A 15661-nucleotide genomic window follows, 5' to 3' on the forward strand; every position below is an offset into this window, starting at 1 on the left:
GAAGGGAACACCCCCCCCCCCCGCCCCCGCCACGTGGGGCTTGATCCCAGGACCCTGGGACCATGACCTGAACTGAAGTCAGATGCTTAACCGACTGAGCCACCTAGGCGCCCCTAGAATGCCCCTTAAATATTACTGCCAACGATGGTCTTCTCCTTGCCTTCCTCTGTCTCCTTAAACTATGAAAGGGGACTAACAATAATACCTCATAAGATTATTGTGATTATTAGATGATTTTATACACGTAAAATACCTAAAATAGAACCTGACACCTAGTAAGCGCCCAGTGAATATTAACTACCATTATTATTCATTATTCTCACCACTCATTGAAACATGGTGTTGTTTTGTCATAACTCCTTGGGAAAGTTAATAGTTCTGTATCTACTAATTTATAAGGCATCCTAGAATAATCTGGATATTCTTTCTTTAAAAGATTTATTTATTCCAGAGAGAGAGTGCAGGGGGACGGCCAGAAGGAGAGTGAGAATCTCCAGCAGACTGCCTGCTGAGCATGGAGCCCAGTGTGGGACTCTATCCCAGGACCCTGATCTTGACCTGAGCCGAAATCAAAAGTTGATGCTTGACCAACTGAGCCACCCAGGCACCCATGGAACTTAATTCTTGTTACAAAATCATTTCTCTCCTTCTGTCCTTTTGTTTTCTTACATTATATTTATGATGAGTTCATTATTTTCTAAGTTTTGGGGTCTTAAGAATTTACCTATTTTCAAATGCTAATTGTGTTTTCACTTACATTTCTCAAGTGCTTTTATATCATTCTGTAAGTCAAGATTTTGATGTCTCACTTTCTGTGAAGGTGACTTCTGGGCAGTCCTAGTATATCTTGCCGCTGTGGGTTATTTCTCCCTTGTTCATTCACCAGGCATTTACTGAATGGCCGCCGTGTGGGGGGCACTTGGCTGGATGCTGGGGACACTGCAGTGAACAAGTTTGGCAAAAGCCTGTGCTCCCAGAGCTCATACTCTGGGGATAGGTTGGAGTGGGAAATGTAGGACTTGAACAAGTAAATAGATCAAGACAAGTTTGTCTGTCTTATAATAAGCAGCGTGAAGAAATGAAACAGTGCTGTCCTGGAAAGTAGGCAGGACTGGGGATGGGAGCCCCACCTTAGATTGTGTGGTCAAGGCTGGCCTCTTGGGGAAGGCCCTGTGTGAATGAACAGCTGAGTGACAGGAAGAAGCCAGCCTTGCTCTGCTGGGGATGCAGAATGTTTCAAGCAACCAAAGGATGAATTCAAGTCAGTGCCAAGAGTCTGAGGTGGGGCCACACTTGCAACTTGGAAATCTGAAAAACAGGAGACTGCTGGGACTCGAGCATCTGGGGCCTCATGGATCATGATAAGGAGATTGGGCATTATTCCAGATGCCCTGGCAGACTGTCCATGGATTTTTAGCAGGAAAATGCCACAGCCTCACCTATGTTTTCCTTTCGTTTTGCCACTAAAATGTGTTATAATTTGTGAGCAGGCCTCTTACAGCATATATATCAAAGCTGCTTTCTAATTGTGCCAATTTATACCTACCTTATTTTTTGTGTGGATGTTTGTTTTCTTTATTGGTAGTTCAGAATTGTGCTGATGACAGTGGACTCTCAGGACTATACCTACTTTAAAGAGTATTGCTCTGTCCAGGTCAGTATATTCTCTGGCTTGGAATATATTAATTGAAAATAATTGCTGATTTGGTGGTCAAATAAATAAATAAATAAAGGTCTCTTGCTACCTTCATTTATATGCCTCTTGGTAATGGTGAAATTGCCACTTATTTTTTTCATAGGGGTATTAGTCTTACTCCTAGCATTCACCCATTTTCCCACTGAGATACGTAGCAGATGCCATGGTTGTGCTACCCACATCCCCCTTTCAGGACTGGGGCACTCTGTCCCTGAGATAGGAAGGATGTTGAGGTCTGAGGTCTCTGAGCTGAATCCCTTGCCAAGGTCAAACCTCCTCCAGAAGGCTAACCCTCTTCCATTGACTCGTCAATGGAGGGGTAAAGGCTTGGCTTCCTGCCCTAAAGATGGTCACCTCCAAAGAGCTATTCCAGTTTCAAGCTCTCTGGGGAGGAGGGGGAAGCAGTGGGACCCCTCCCTCTGTTTACACTGTCTTCACACACTACGGGGTTTGGTCCCAATATACTTACTACATGAAATTCCCACGTCAGAATCGTTTCCTGAAGCAGGGTGTTAGAAATTCAGCACTTGATCATTAATAGGTCTTTATCTTTACCCCTCTATCTAAGCATATTGTAAAGCCATTTTCCTGGTCTGTTATTCATCATTCTTGTTCATAGTCTTTAAATTATTTTAATTAAAAGAAAATTGTGTCTTCCCACCAGGGCAAATTAATAATCTCTCCCATTTGTATATTGTTTTCCCATACATAAGGCTTGTTCTGTTTTTTTTCTCCCAAAAATATTAGCTTCTCAGTGCAATGCTTCTTTATTTATGGAAGATTTAAATTTTTATTTAGTCAAGTATAATGACTTTTTTATAAAATATGTTCAGGCTTAGTAAGCCTCTGCTGTCAAATCTTTAAAATAGTAATCAATATTGCCTCCTACTTCTTTTTTAATGATTCCATGTGTTAACATTTCCTTCTTTAGCCCATTTGAAATTCATTTGGGTGTGTAGGGATACAGTGAAAATGTGACTCTCTGTCCCCCAATATATTCAACTTAACCAGCCACATTTCATCTGTCTTGCTCGACTGTTCTTTTGGTCTATCCTTAAGCCACTACCACAATATTTGAATTAGTTTAGCTTTCTAGCACCCAGTTGATATCTGGTATGGCAAATATGCCCTCATTTCACTTCCTTTTTTTTTACCTTTCTCCTGAACTATAATGTCACTTTGTTAAAAAGGAATTTTTAAAGTAACATTCAGATTTTAATACAATTATCATAATTAGAAATTAACTAGAAAAAGCATCTGTATAATATTGAATCATCCTATCCAGAAATTGATATGTATCCATCAGGAAAGATTTCTAGATTTCTTCATACAAGCCCCAGTCTGATCTTGGTATTTGACTCTGCACTTTACAGTTTCTTCTGTTGTTTGCAAGTGGGGAGGTCACTTACTAGTTTGTGTAATATGGACACTTAATTGCACTTGCCTCACTTGCTGTATCTGTAAAGTGGGGAATATAATAATATTATTGGGTTTGTGTAGAGTTTGAAATTAAATAACATACACAAGGTCCATTGCATGTTCCTGGCAATCTGACATGGATGATACATAAACGCTATTATTATCCATATGACTTCCCTCCCCCAGGAAATTCCCCTAGGTCTTCTGTGAGTGTCCATTAACATTAGCCATCACTAATCACGCAACAAATAATGGACACTATTTCCTGACTTCTGGAAACTTGCTTTCGTTGTGTGCCAGCCACTGTGCTGGGTGCTGGGCAAAATGTGGTTAAGGAAACCGGTACATCCCCTGCTCTTATGGACTTGGCAGTATCTTGGGGACACATAATTAAATGATATGCAGTTAGAGATCTGGCTATCAGTTAGTTGTTAAAGAGTAATGTAAAAGCAAGAAAGGTGTGTGATGAAATAACTAGCTCCGGAGACCCAATTTGGGCAGTTGGTAGAGCCAAGCAATGGTGACATTTCAGTGAATAGTGGACATGGAAAGAGCTGAGTATTCAAGACCAAGTAAATGGCATGCCTGAAACCTCTAAGACAAGACAAACCTTTGGTTTTAGGCACGCAGATCATAGAGAGGCAGTGTCCTGTGATAAAATGAGCATAGGTTCTGGGATCCTACATACTTGGAATTGAGTTCCAAATCCTTCCACTTGATTTGGGCCATGGACAGTTGTAACCTCTCTGAGGGTGGATCTCTTTATTGTAAAGTGGGGTCAGCTAGCCACCAATCTTACTAGTGGTTGTGAGGATTCCATGAGGTAACGCACACGGTGCTTTATTAGCACAGCACTTGGTTTAGGGAAGCACCAAATAAATGTTAGTGGTTATTCTTGGTAAACCTTATTTCACTTTCTTAAGGACTATACTCCGCTTTCACATGGCTTTGTTCCTGCCTCTTTACGTCTAGGACTCCCTTCATACAAAGTGCTTCAAACACAAACAAAGACCTAATAGTGGCTGTTTACTGAGTGTCCCTTATGTACCTACACTGTGGTGATGATTTTGACACGTTGACTCCTTACAACACTGTATGGTAGGCATCGGTATCCGGATCTTGAAGATGTGAAAGCCAATGCATAGAAGAGTCACCGACATAAACCAAAGCCACAACATTAGTAGTACCTTTGAGCCATGATTTTGCAAGAGGCCATGTGGCTTCCTTCTTCATAAAGTCCGCATAACATCTGAACTGTACCAATTACCCACACTTTACAGTCCTTCTAACCTTTTCCACTATGTTCCTTAATCTGGTCTCCTGCTTCTGTCTTCTTTTCAGGTTTATACTTTGCAGCATTTTCTTGTCTTTTACCTTGACTTCTCCTAACAGCGATTCTGGTTCCTTACCAAAACTATATCTTCGCAAATTGATGGGGCAAAAAATTCCTACAGATGAATCCATCTACCTTAGAGTCAACCCTGTGAGCAATGTTCCCATAGGACTTGCCCAACCCAATGCACAGGAACCAGATAATGTCCACTTTAAGTTACTTCATCCTTAAATGAATAAGGAGCACATTTGGATCCAGGGATTAATATAATTTCTAGTACCAAATGCCCTCCAGTGTGTTGGTTTATGGAAACTTTCAAAATTAAGAATAAAGGACTGGGACGCCTGGATGGCTCAGTGGTTAAGCTCTGCTTTCATCTCAGGACGTGATCCTGGATGTCAGGGATCCAGTCCCACATCGGGCTCCCTGAGGGGAGCCACCTTCTCCCTTTGCCTTTCTGTCTGCCTCTTTTCTCTCTCTGTGTCTCTCATGAATAAATAAAGTCTTTTAAAAAGAACAAAGGACTTTGAGTTTTAGTAAACTAAGGTCGTGACAAATTAAAAGCTTATCAAGTAGATTATCAGCAAGGCTTGTACGTGGGCAAACTTGTCAGCATTAGGATTAAATAGCAGGTTATTCAAGGCACACATCTTCAACTGTCTGGTAGTTTTATTGGTACAGGAAACCCAGGTGATATTTTCTATCTAAAATTTCTTTTGAGGCAGTCCAGTCATTTAGAAATGCCTTCCCAGAATTTAAGGAAAAAAGAAGAGGCTTTTCAGACAGATGATGCACAATGCCAAAAGCAATAACTTGAGTCTGAATTCGAGTCTCATCTTTGCAGAAAAGCAATAGCTTCTTTGTAGAGCGGGCATCCTAATTATGCTCACTAATTACACGCAGCCCATAATGAGAACAAATGATTCACAACTAAGAGAACTTTGCGTAAATTAAAATCATGGGTCCGAGCAAGGGAAGTTATTCAGCAAGATGGTTTCCATGTTCTGAGTAATGGACTTCATTAAAATATTCTACAGAGCATCACTGTGTGGGGCACCTGGGTGGCTTAATTGATTGTGTCTGCCTTCAGCTCAGGTCATGATGCTGGGGTCCTGGGATCAAGCCCCACATCAGGCTCCCTTTCCTCTCCCCCTCCCAACCCCCTGCACGTGCTTCCTCTCTTTTTCTCTGTGCTTCCTCTCTTTCTCTCTCTAAAATATTTTTAAAAATATTTTTTAAAAATATCACTGTGTAGAAAAGGTAGAAAGCTATTTTGGGACCTAAGGAAGAGTTTGTCCCCAGTCTCCAGGGCTCCTCTCCTCGTGAAGTTGTCAATGACAGCTTCTGGGCACATCTTAGGAACTATTGGCATAAGTGTCTTCAAAATAAGTTTTTATAACTAAAAGGAAAAAAGTAATCTACCAAATAAACTTTTCCTGGACATACTAGGCAACTTTCCTCTTTCCATCAGAGGTACTGTTTTCATCTGAGGTAGTATTTTCATTTGCACAGCTCGGACTCCTCTGCAGTCATTCATCTCATTTAGGCAACCTCTTATCACCACTTTAGTTCATAGCAACAGCCTAAGTTGGACAAATAAAACCAGCTTATGTCTTATTCATCCCCACATATTAACCTTAGAATTTGTAACTAGCATTCTTCACCAGGAAGCAGACAACAGGTGGCCTTGTGCAAAGATTCACGACTTCTTGTAGGAGAGCTTTTGAAACGAGGTATTCCCAGGGGGCAGGCAGTTCAGGATCCAGAGCAAAACTTCACCATTTCGCTTTTTTATCCATTGTATTTTCAAAGCTTTTATACAAAAGTCAATAGTGCTGATTTGAAAGTAATTCTGCAGCTGGGTGTTTTTAATGGCTGGAAGGGCCACTTGAATGTTACTCTAGACTTGAGAATAATTGAGGCTGAATAATAGATGTTCACATTTTGTCTGACAACTTGGAAAAAAACTAATGCAAACGCTGAAAGAAATGCATTACAAGTGGTTACTGTATCTTACTGTATTTTATTTTTTAGGTTTTTAAAAATATTTTATTTATATATTTGAGAGACAGAAAACACAAGCAGGGGGAGAGAGACAATCCTAAGTAGACGCTACACCCAGCCCTGATCCCGATGCTGGGCTCTATTTCACGACCCTGAGATCATGACCTGAGCCAAAATCAAGAATCAGATGCTTCACCGACTGAGCCACCCAGGTGCCCCTCATTACTGTATTTTAATTTTAGCAGATAGTTGAATTAACTTGAATTGAGCTAAAATTACATCATCCATACTCCTTACACTGAGACCAGCCAAATGGATATATTTTTTTTAAGATTTTATTTATTTACTCAAGAGAGAAAGAGAGAGAGAGAGAGAGGCAGGCAGAGACACAGGCAGAGGGAGAAGCAGTCTTCATGCAGGGAGCCCGACGTGGGACTCCAGGATCACACCCTGGGCTGAAGGCGGCGCTAAACTGATGAGCCACCTGGGCTGCCCCAAATGGATATCTTTATAACAAATATAAACAAGTCTAAGGAGCTGAATTTTCTAGAGCTTACAATATTCACTAAGAAATCCCTGATTAATTTGCCTCTTTCCTCAGGAGCTGATTAAAAAACTGTGCCATATTTGAAAAATTTACTAGCTGATTTTTTTTTTCAAATAAATGATTGTTCAGTAATGGACTGGGAAGTTTTGTAGAGTTGGGATAGTGGTTACTCGACGAGAAGTGACTTACATACTAGGGAGATTCAGAAAATCAGTTCTTCAAGTGACATGTAGGTTTGACTTGACAAATCTTTTTATGGATATATAAAAAGTACACATTATCTTAGATCAGTATAACCAAAGAACATTTTAATTGAGGATAGTAAAAAGGACAGTTAATGGCCTGCTCTGAATTTATTTCAAGGAGAAAAGTTATGCTTGAAGTAAGACTCTGAGTACACACACACACACACACACACACACACACCTACTTCACCTACTCTCCATCAGGAGACTAACAGAAAAGATGAGCAGTTTGGATTTCTGATGACAACTAAGTATTCTGGTGGATTACTAATGGGAAATAACGGTATAGGAGGTATTTGTTGAGCTGAGGGCTTTATCCTCTTGCCCAGAAGTTTTACTTACATATGTGTAAATAAATATATAATAGTTATATAGTTACTTAGTTATCCATGCTCTTTTAATAATTGGTGCTCAGTGAACTAACTGTACAAAGTTATATCTTAGGTACTCTTTAAGTATTTTGCTGTTTATAGAACTTCTGTATATATGTCAAGGTATGTGTGTGTGTGTGTCCCCGCACCTGTATTCCCTTCAAATAATCAACAAATTCAAGTAGCTCTAAATATTGGACACAGTGAAAATAAATTTTGCTAACTTTTAGAAATAAGTAACTAAGGTGACATAAGTTGCTTCTCATAATGTGCAAAATTATATTTTACCTGGCCCAGCCTTTCTCCCTTCTGGAGCACTGGTGCAAGTGTCACTAGCATCTCCTATCTGCAGCTTTTGGAGCATTAAGCTTAAAGAGGTAGCCAAGTTGAGAGTGCAGAGGCCTGAATGAGTTCTACAGAGTGAAGGAAGTATTTGCTCTTGTTTGGCAAATTGAGGAAATCTGAAGATGGTTTTAGGGGGATACAGTACGAAGCCAAGGGCTTGGATTCCTGAGAAGATCAAGGGACAGAATAATAATATAATGGGTGAGTAGGGGCATAACAATCTAGAGGAATACCAGTAATAAGATGCCTTTAACCATGGATCGCTTTTTCTTTTCCCTCAGTCAGTGGGGGGTGTGGGTAAATTCCAACATCGCCTCATTCACTCTTGACTACCTCTATTATCGTGGATGATTGAAAGCCATCTGCGTTGGGTTTCTTTACTTTCCCATTATAACCAAAGAATCTATGCAAAAATTGCCTAGCTGCACAACAGACTCAAAATATTCAGCATTTATTGGGTAAGATCTCCCAGGATTTGAACTGAATAATCACATCAGGTGGTCGAATAGAGCCCTTATAAAATGTTTGCTGAAAATCCCTAAAGTCTCATAATATTGAAATTACAAATCTCAGCTCTGCGTTATATTGGAAAGAACATATACCCAGTATCAAAGCTTTAAAAAATACCTTCCAAATGAATTTTCAAGGTCCAGGGTAAAGAGAAAGGGACCCAGAAGTAGGGTACAGAAATTACTAAAGCTTTTTGGTAAAAACTGACTTCACTGGTCATGCGATTGAACTTTTAGTTCTAAGAAATTAGGCATATCACAGAAAATGCTTTCATATAATCTTAAAGCTGTCAAACTTGTTGTCTTGTAAGAGGCCTTTAACAATTATGTCAGCCCTAAGAAAATCAATTTACCAATTTTGAGAAGATTCTATTTCAGTGTCTAATGATCCTCGTTATTACACCTTTTCATTATTTAAACTTCAGTCCTTCAAATCACAACTTACACCGTGTATTTTTTCAATCCTAACATATCCTCTCAATTTCTTTGTGGATTCTCAAAAGTGGCAGCTAATGTCAATCATATCTAAGATTTGTAAAACGTTCATATATTCATTATCTTATTAAATCATAACCACCCTGCAATGCAAGAACTGTTATTATCACGGTTGTACAAAACATGGAACTGATGATTATGTGCTTTATCCAAAATCACACGTCTATTAAGTGATCTAGACCCTTACTCAAATATTCTAGTGTATACCATGAGACAGACAGTGGCAAAATACTTTGGCAGTGATGCTACGTCAAAGCCATTAGTTCCCAGGACTTCACTCTGTTAGCTAACGCCCTCCTGGATAACAGCACTATTTGCTAGGTACTGTTTTAAGCATTTCCATATGTATTTTAACTCCTCTAATCCTTGCAGAAACCTAAATGTAGGTGTGATGATTGTCCCCATTTTACAGATGGAACTGAGGACCAGAAGCGAAGTAACTCTTCCAAGGTTACACAGGTTGAACAGGCAATGCCAGGATTCCAAGGGATTCCAGGATTCTAGGTCGTCAGGCTCCAGAGTTTGTAGTCTTTATCTTGGCATCATACTGTTGGCCAGCAGAACTGAAAGTGAATCTTTGGGGCTATACTTGGTTTTGCGACTGAATTTCTGCAACCACAGCCTTAACCTTCGTAAACTAATCTGATCAGTCATTGAGCTTCACTGATCATCCTACATGTCTATATGGCATACAGTCAGAAGATTCGATTAGGTATTCTTCCCATGTCAAGACAAAAGGGGAAAAGTCGTGTTCATACCCCTATTTTCTCTTTAAAATATTCAGAGGACTTAGGGTGTCTGGGTGCCACAGCCAGTGAAGTGTCTGCCTTGGCTCAGGTCATGATCCCAGGGTCCTGGGATGGAGCCCCACATCCGGGAGCCTGCTTCTCCCTCTGCCTCTGCCCCTCCCCACCTTCTCTCTCTCTCTTCTCTCTCTCTCTCAAGTAAACAAATAAAAACTTCAAAAAACTATTCAGAGGACTTAATCAAGGCTTTCTTCAGTTCACAGGTGTAGGGAAAAGCAGGTGCTGTTGAGCAGTTACAACTGCTAATCAACCGGAGTGACACAGATAAATGCCTGAACTAACTGCTGTTGTTCCACTTTAGCAAAACAATAGCTGGAGTGACATAAATCAACTGGGGAAACCGCTAGCACTGACTTGTGAGGCCTGCCACTTAGTTCTTGATTCTCTTTAACTCCACTTGTATTCTCCGGCTCAGGTTATAATGCCTAAAGCACAACCTCCTCATTCCTCCTGTCCATCTCCACTCTTTTCTAGAAACGTGTACACATGTGCTCTCGCAGAGATACGGTAAAAATTTTACAAATGGATAAACTTTACCATTTGAGGAAAGGTTTGTAAGTAAGCTTAAAATAAAGGTACCCTTAGAAATCCTGTAAGTTGCCCCCAAATGTACAGTTCAGAATATATCTATGTAAGTTCAGCATAGCCAGTTTTTCCCTCAGTGTTGACACCCATTGTTTCTTCAGTTGATTAGATGAATTAATTGGCTTGCCATTAGGAATCCTATTATGTAAGTTTTTCCAGAGAAAAAGAAATAATGTGTGTGTGTGTGTGTGTGTGTGTGCATATGTGCACAGAGGACAGTGCCGTTCCTGACAAAAAAAAATTTTAAGAATCCTATTGTGTTGCATATTTCTCAAGACCTGATAAAGGGAAACAAATTCATCTGAAAAGCCTACATGTCCCCACAAATGAGCTAGCATTTGGTCACCAGCTGCACAGGTCATTTATGACTAAGAGAAAACAAATTCCCACCAGCTAAATAGTCTTTCTCTCCTTTCTCAACCACCTTTGCACTCTGATGCTGGAAGAAAAATGAAGAACAATAGAGGGAAAGCAGAACCACACGAGCCACTTATCCTCAACTGCAGGAACCCAAGCCAGTGGTCAGGCCTGACCTTGGAGAGAGCTATGAGGCAGGAGTCGGGAGAAGCTTTATATTGAGTGTGAGATTGAAGTTTTAGTGTGAACTGGGCTGGATTTTCAAGTCCCTGGAAGTAAGTCATGGAAGATTTCGTTTTTAAAGATTTTTTTTATTATTTATTCATGAGAGACACACAGAGAGAGGCAGAGACACAGGCAGAGGGAGAAGCAGGCTCCCCACAGGGAGCCCGATGTAGGACTCGGTCCCAGGACCCCAGGATCACGCCCTGAACCAAAGGCAGATGCTCAACCACTGAGCCACCCAAGCGTCCCCGTTTCAGTGCATTTAATAAGCTGTTTGCATTTGTGGAAGTAAGGTGTGAAGAGTGTACCAAGGGGCCGAGGTTTGAGATAATTTCCCACCTGTAGGAGAAACCATTATTTAAAGTTGAGATTAGGGGCACCTGGGTGGCTCAGTGGTTGAGCGTCTGCCTTTGGCTCAGGGCGTGATCCTGGGGTCCTGGGAAGAGCCCTGGGAATCTATCCCGCGGGGAGCCTGCTTATCCCTCTGCCTGTGTCTCTGCCTCTCTCTGTGTCTCTCACGAATAAATAAATAAAATCTTTAAAAAAAATAATAAAGTTGAGATTAGTTTGGGGGACTATTATTGGCTGAGTAAATTGTCTATCTTTGAAATATGACTATGACATGTGGTCTGAGAATTGCTGTGAGCTGATGGAATGTGTGAAACGTTCAGCCTTTGAGATCATCAGTGAGGTTGTCCAAGCAAGCAGGCCCTCAGAGGTTGGGGCAGAATGCTTCGAGCCCCCTGGGGTGCTTTTAGCTGAGTAGAGAGAGCTGGAGGACAGCGCTAGGTAGCTGGTTGTTGCTCAAGGGCAGCACCAGCCTCTGGACAAAGTAGTCCAGTTAGAGCTCTGCAGTCCTTTGAGGTTTTCAGTGGTTGTGGATTCACGATGGAGCCCCAAATAAATGAGGAAACTATGATATAATGAAAACTGAAGTGGAGGCCAAGCCATCTGGACTCTGCAAAGAAGGATGTGAGGTACGTCTGTGGACCTTGAAGGAGCCATGGCAGTGATTGGCAGATGAAGGCAACAAGGACAGCAGGAGTGGTAGTTATGGGGAGCAGGAGTTGTGGGGCTCCTTGGTGAAACACCTGGTGTGCCCAAGATATGGACTCAAGTGTCATCCCAGCTGCACCTGAAGATCATTAACCTAGCAGAGCTTGGAAAGAATGAAACAGTAGCTATGGAGATTCCGTATTCCTGCTTCCATATTCCATACAGCAGGCATAATGGTTTTAAATCCTATTGAACACTATCAGCACGTAGCTAATGCTTAGCTGAATATTTGACAGAGGCCCCACATCGGGGAGAGGGAGGGCAAGAAGAGTAATTTTAAATGGACCTTCAAGACAATTAAAAAATCGAGATAAAATGGGGTGGTCCTTCATGGCTCCACAAGTATGCCATTCATTGGCTCCAGGTCTACTGAAAAGCCAGAAGGCTTGGTAAAACTTCAAAATTCAGGGCCTCAGTCGCTATCCTGGGGAAAAGACCCACATGAGAGGAGGATGATGCTAAGTGTTAAAAGCCACGTGAAAGTTACCTTTGAAACTGAGAGGTGTTTCATGGACATCGAGGAAACCCAGCCCTCCCTCTGGCTTTGCAAGGGGAACGCTTCTTTCCCACTCCTGAGCAACGCTCTCAACCTGCCGGCCTCCTCACTCCCGCTTTCCTTGTCCTTCATTTGGAAGAGAGATGCTGCAGGAAGCTTTGTGTGACAAGGTCTTTTTTCTCTCTCTCTTTTTGAAGGAAAAGACTCAGCTGCCCACGTGTGTTATACTGTGGGAGCAGTGATGGTCTCCTGAGGAGAGTGAGACAGCCTGTCAGCTAGGCAAATAGAGCAGGGCCTGGGAAAATGTGGGTACCATGGGGATTTGGGAAGCCTGAAAATCATCACATTGGTGGGGAAATCTTGGACGTTGGCGGGATCTAGAGAGGGGTTTCAGGTCTGCTTTGACCTTGGAGTGAAGAGAACTCAGATGGACATCTCAGGTGTATATATGGTTTTCTGCAAATGACCCTTGGAAACAGTATTTCAGAATGCTTTTTCATTTTCGTAAAGGAGAATCAAGAGTCACTACTGAAATCTCTTTCACAGGAACGAGAACCATCCTGCTACCCTTGCGACATTACAGCTGAATGACTGCATTTCACTCGGACACTGGATGAGGTTCTGTTTTCCTCACACCAGCCTGCCATTGGCTTGCACGTGGAAAAAGAATATGATTCACAGAACTCCAACATGTGGTTGGCCTAGGGTAAGTACACCGGTAATGTGTGTTGAATTAAATTCAATTGGAATTGAGACGTTATCACATAATAAATAGGCCACAGGCCTTTGCGGGTCATATACTAAGTTGGGCACTGACACAGGAGAGTGTGGCTTATCACACGTGATCATCGTGTACATGAGAACGTGCGCACGTCTGTGCATCATTATGCACACATGGCAAAAAAAAACTGTCGCATCTGGTGTCATTCGGTTTTGCTGGTTTGGTTTGACCAAGAAAGCATCATGGGACTGCTTACTCCTGTGGAGAAGCCTCCAATCCCAGTGGTCTGCCTGGAGGTGAACGGCAATCCTCAGACATGTTTACCTTTGGCAGGAGACCAGCAAGCTTCCATTCAGGCTTCCTTCCTACTTTCAGATCTTTCTTTATCTTGCTTCTTACACCTCATCCAAGGCATCACTATAATTGTCCTTTGGAGTGCCAGCTGATACTTGCAGCTTCCTGTCTCTTTGACCAAGGGAAAAATGCTGATTTCCTCTTTGCTATTTGGCAAATGTCAAAAGAAAAAGACTGGCTACACTATGTATTCCTTTCAGCAGCATGAATGAACATCCTGTATTTTTCCCCCAATAAGGAGAAGATTTAACTAGCTAAAACTTAATTAGCCTAAGCTGAGAGACTTTTTTCCCATTATTTCCCTATTTCTTCTCCTTCATTTGTTCCTTTTTATCTTCCAAGAATCCCAATCCTATGTAGTTACAATCCCAGGCCTTTATATCTTTGCATATCATGTTTCTCTCCAACTCTTTTTTTTTTTTTCTCAGTTCTGGGAGAATTTTCTGAATTCTTCCACTTTACAGATTTGGTTTTTCTGCAATAACCTACTGTTCACTGCCTCCATGGTAGTGTTTTTCATTCTATACTTGTGTTTCTCATCTGAATGCAATCTTGCCTGATTTTATATTGCTTTGTCTTCACCTATGAAATGTTTTCTCAAAACTCTTGGGGAATACAAAATAGAAATGTTTTAATGTTTTCTCCAGTTCTATGGAGTAAGTCTCTTTAATTGGGAAAAACCTGTTCTTATTCCTTTCTTTGGGACTACTAACTCTTCAGATGTCTGGGAAGTTGTGTGTGTGTGTGTGTGTGTTTTATTTAAATTCAGTTAGCTAACATATCCATATGTCATTAGTATCAGAAGTAGAGTTTAGTAATTTATAAGTTGCATAGAAAACCCAACTCATCAAATCACATGCCCTCCTTAATGCCCATCACCCAGTTACCCCATCTCCCCACCCCTAAAGTTAAGAGTCTCTCATGGTTTGTTTACCTCTCTGATGACTTCCCATTCAGTGTGTGTGTGTGTGTGTGTGTGTTTAAAGATTTTATTTATCTATTCATGAGAGACACAGAGAGGCAGAGATGTAGGCAGAGGGAGCCTGATGTGGGACTCAATCCCAGGACTCCAGGATCACGACCTGAGCCGAAGGCAGACACTCAACCACTGAGCCACCAAGGTGCCCCGTGTGTGTGTGTGTGTGTGTGTGTGTGTGTGTGTGTGTGTTTAAGTAGACTCTATGCCCATCATGGGGCTCATCCCACAACTTGAGATCAAGAGTCTCATGCTCTTCTGACTGAGCCAGAGCGGTGCCCCTGGGAAGTTGTTTTGTTTTCACATAGTCCCAGAGTGGGCTCTACTAAGTTCTACTAGTTGGGATGGGTGTCTGTACAAATAGTTTATTTCTGGCAAGAAAAGCAGAGTTTCCCATTTGTATACTTTTATTTTCCTACAGTGAGGGGTTCCTATGGACAGTGCTAGGCTCAGCAGTTTTTCTGTTTGTGATGGTAGCATGAAGTTAGCCAGAGGTCTTACCCCCTTCCTGAATTGTCTTGATCATCCTTTCTGAGCCCGTTACCCCACTCTCCCCTCTCCAAGCATCCTAATCAGTGCTGAGAGAAAAAGGCAGGCAAGGTGGGAGGCCTGTGTCTCTGCCTCTCTCTCTCTCTGTGTCTCCCATGAATAAATAAAATCTTTTAAAAAATAAAAAAAGAAAGCAGGCAAGGGAGCATGCTGGCCTGCCACTCCGTGGTCTCAGCTGTGTGGCAGTTGTTGGACTTCACTGTCTCCTTCCCCATCACTGCCCCCAGGTCCAGGACTTTACCTACACTTCCACACTGGATGTGGGAGTTTGAGGAGCTTCTGTGCATGGATCCCTTCCACTTACTGCTTAACTGGGGTTTTCATTCATGTGTGGAAGAAGAACAGGAGAGTATTTCCTTGACCTTGTCCTAACCATACTACCCACACCTTTCAGAATGTCCCCAGTTTCTTGCCTTCTGTTTTCCAGCAATCGTATATGCTTTTCCTATTGTTACATTTATGATTTGTGTTAGCATGTCTTTATATAAGAAGAATGTCTAGTGCAGCATTGCTTTTCATAGTGAAAAGTTGGAAACTAATACATGGTTAACTAAATTATTTCTATCTGTTAA

Source organism: Canis lupus, chromosome X (genome assembly GCF_048164855.1).
Source record: "Canis lupus baileyi chromosome X, mCanLup2.hap1, whole genome shotgun sequence".
NCBI lineage: Eukaryota > Metazoa > Chordata > Mammalia > Carnivora > Canidae > Canis > Canis lupus.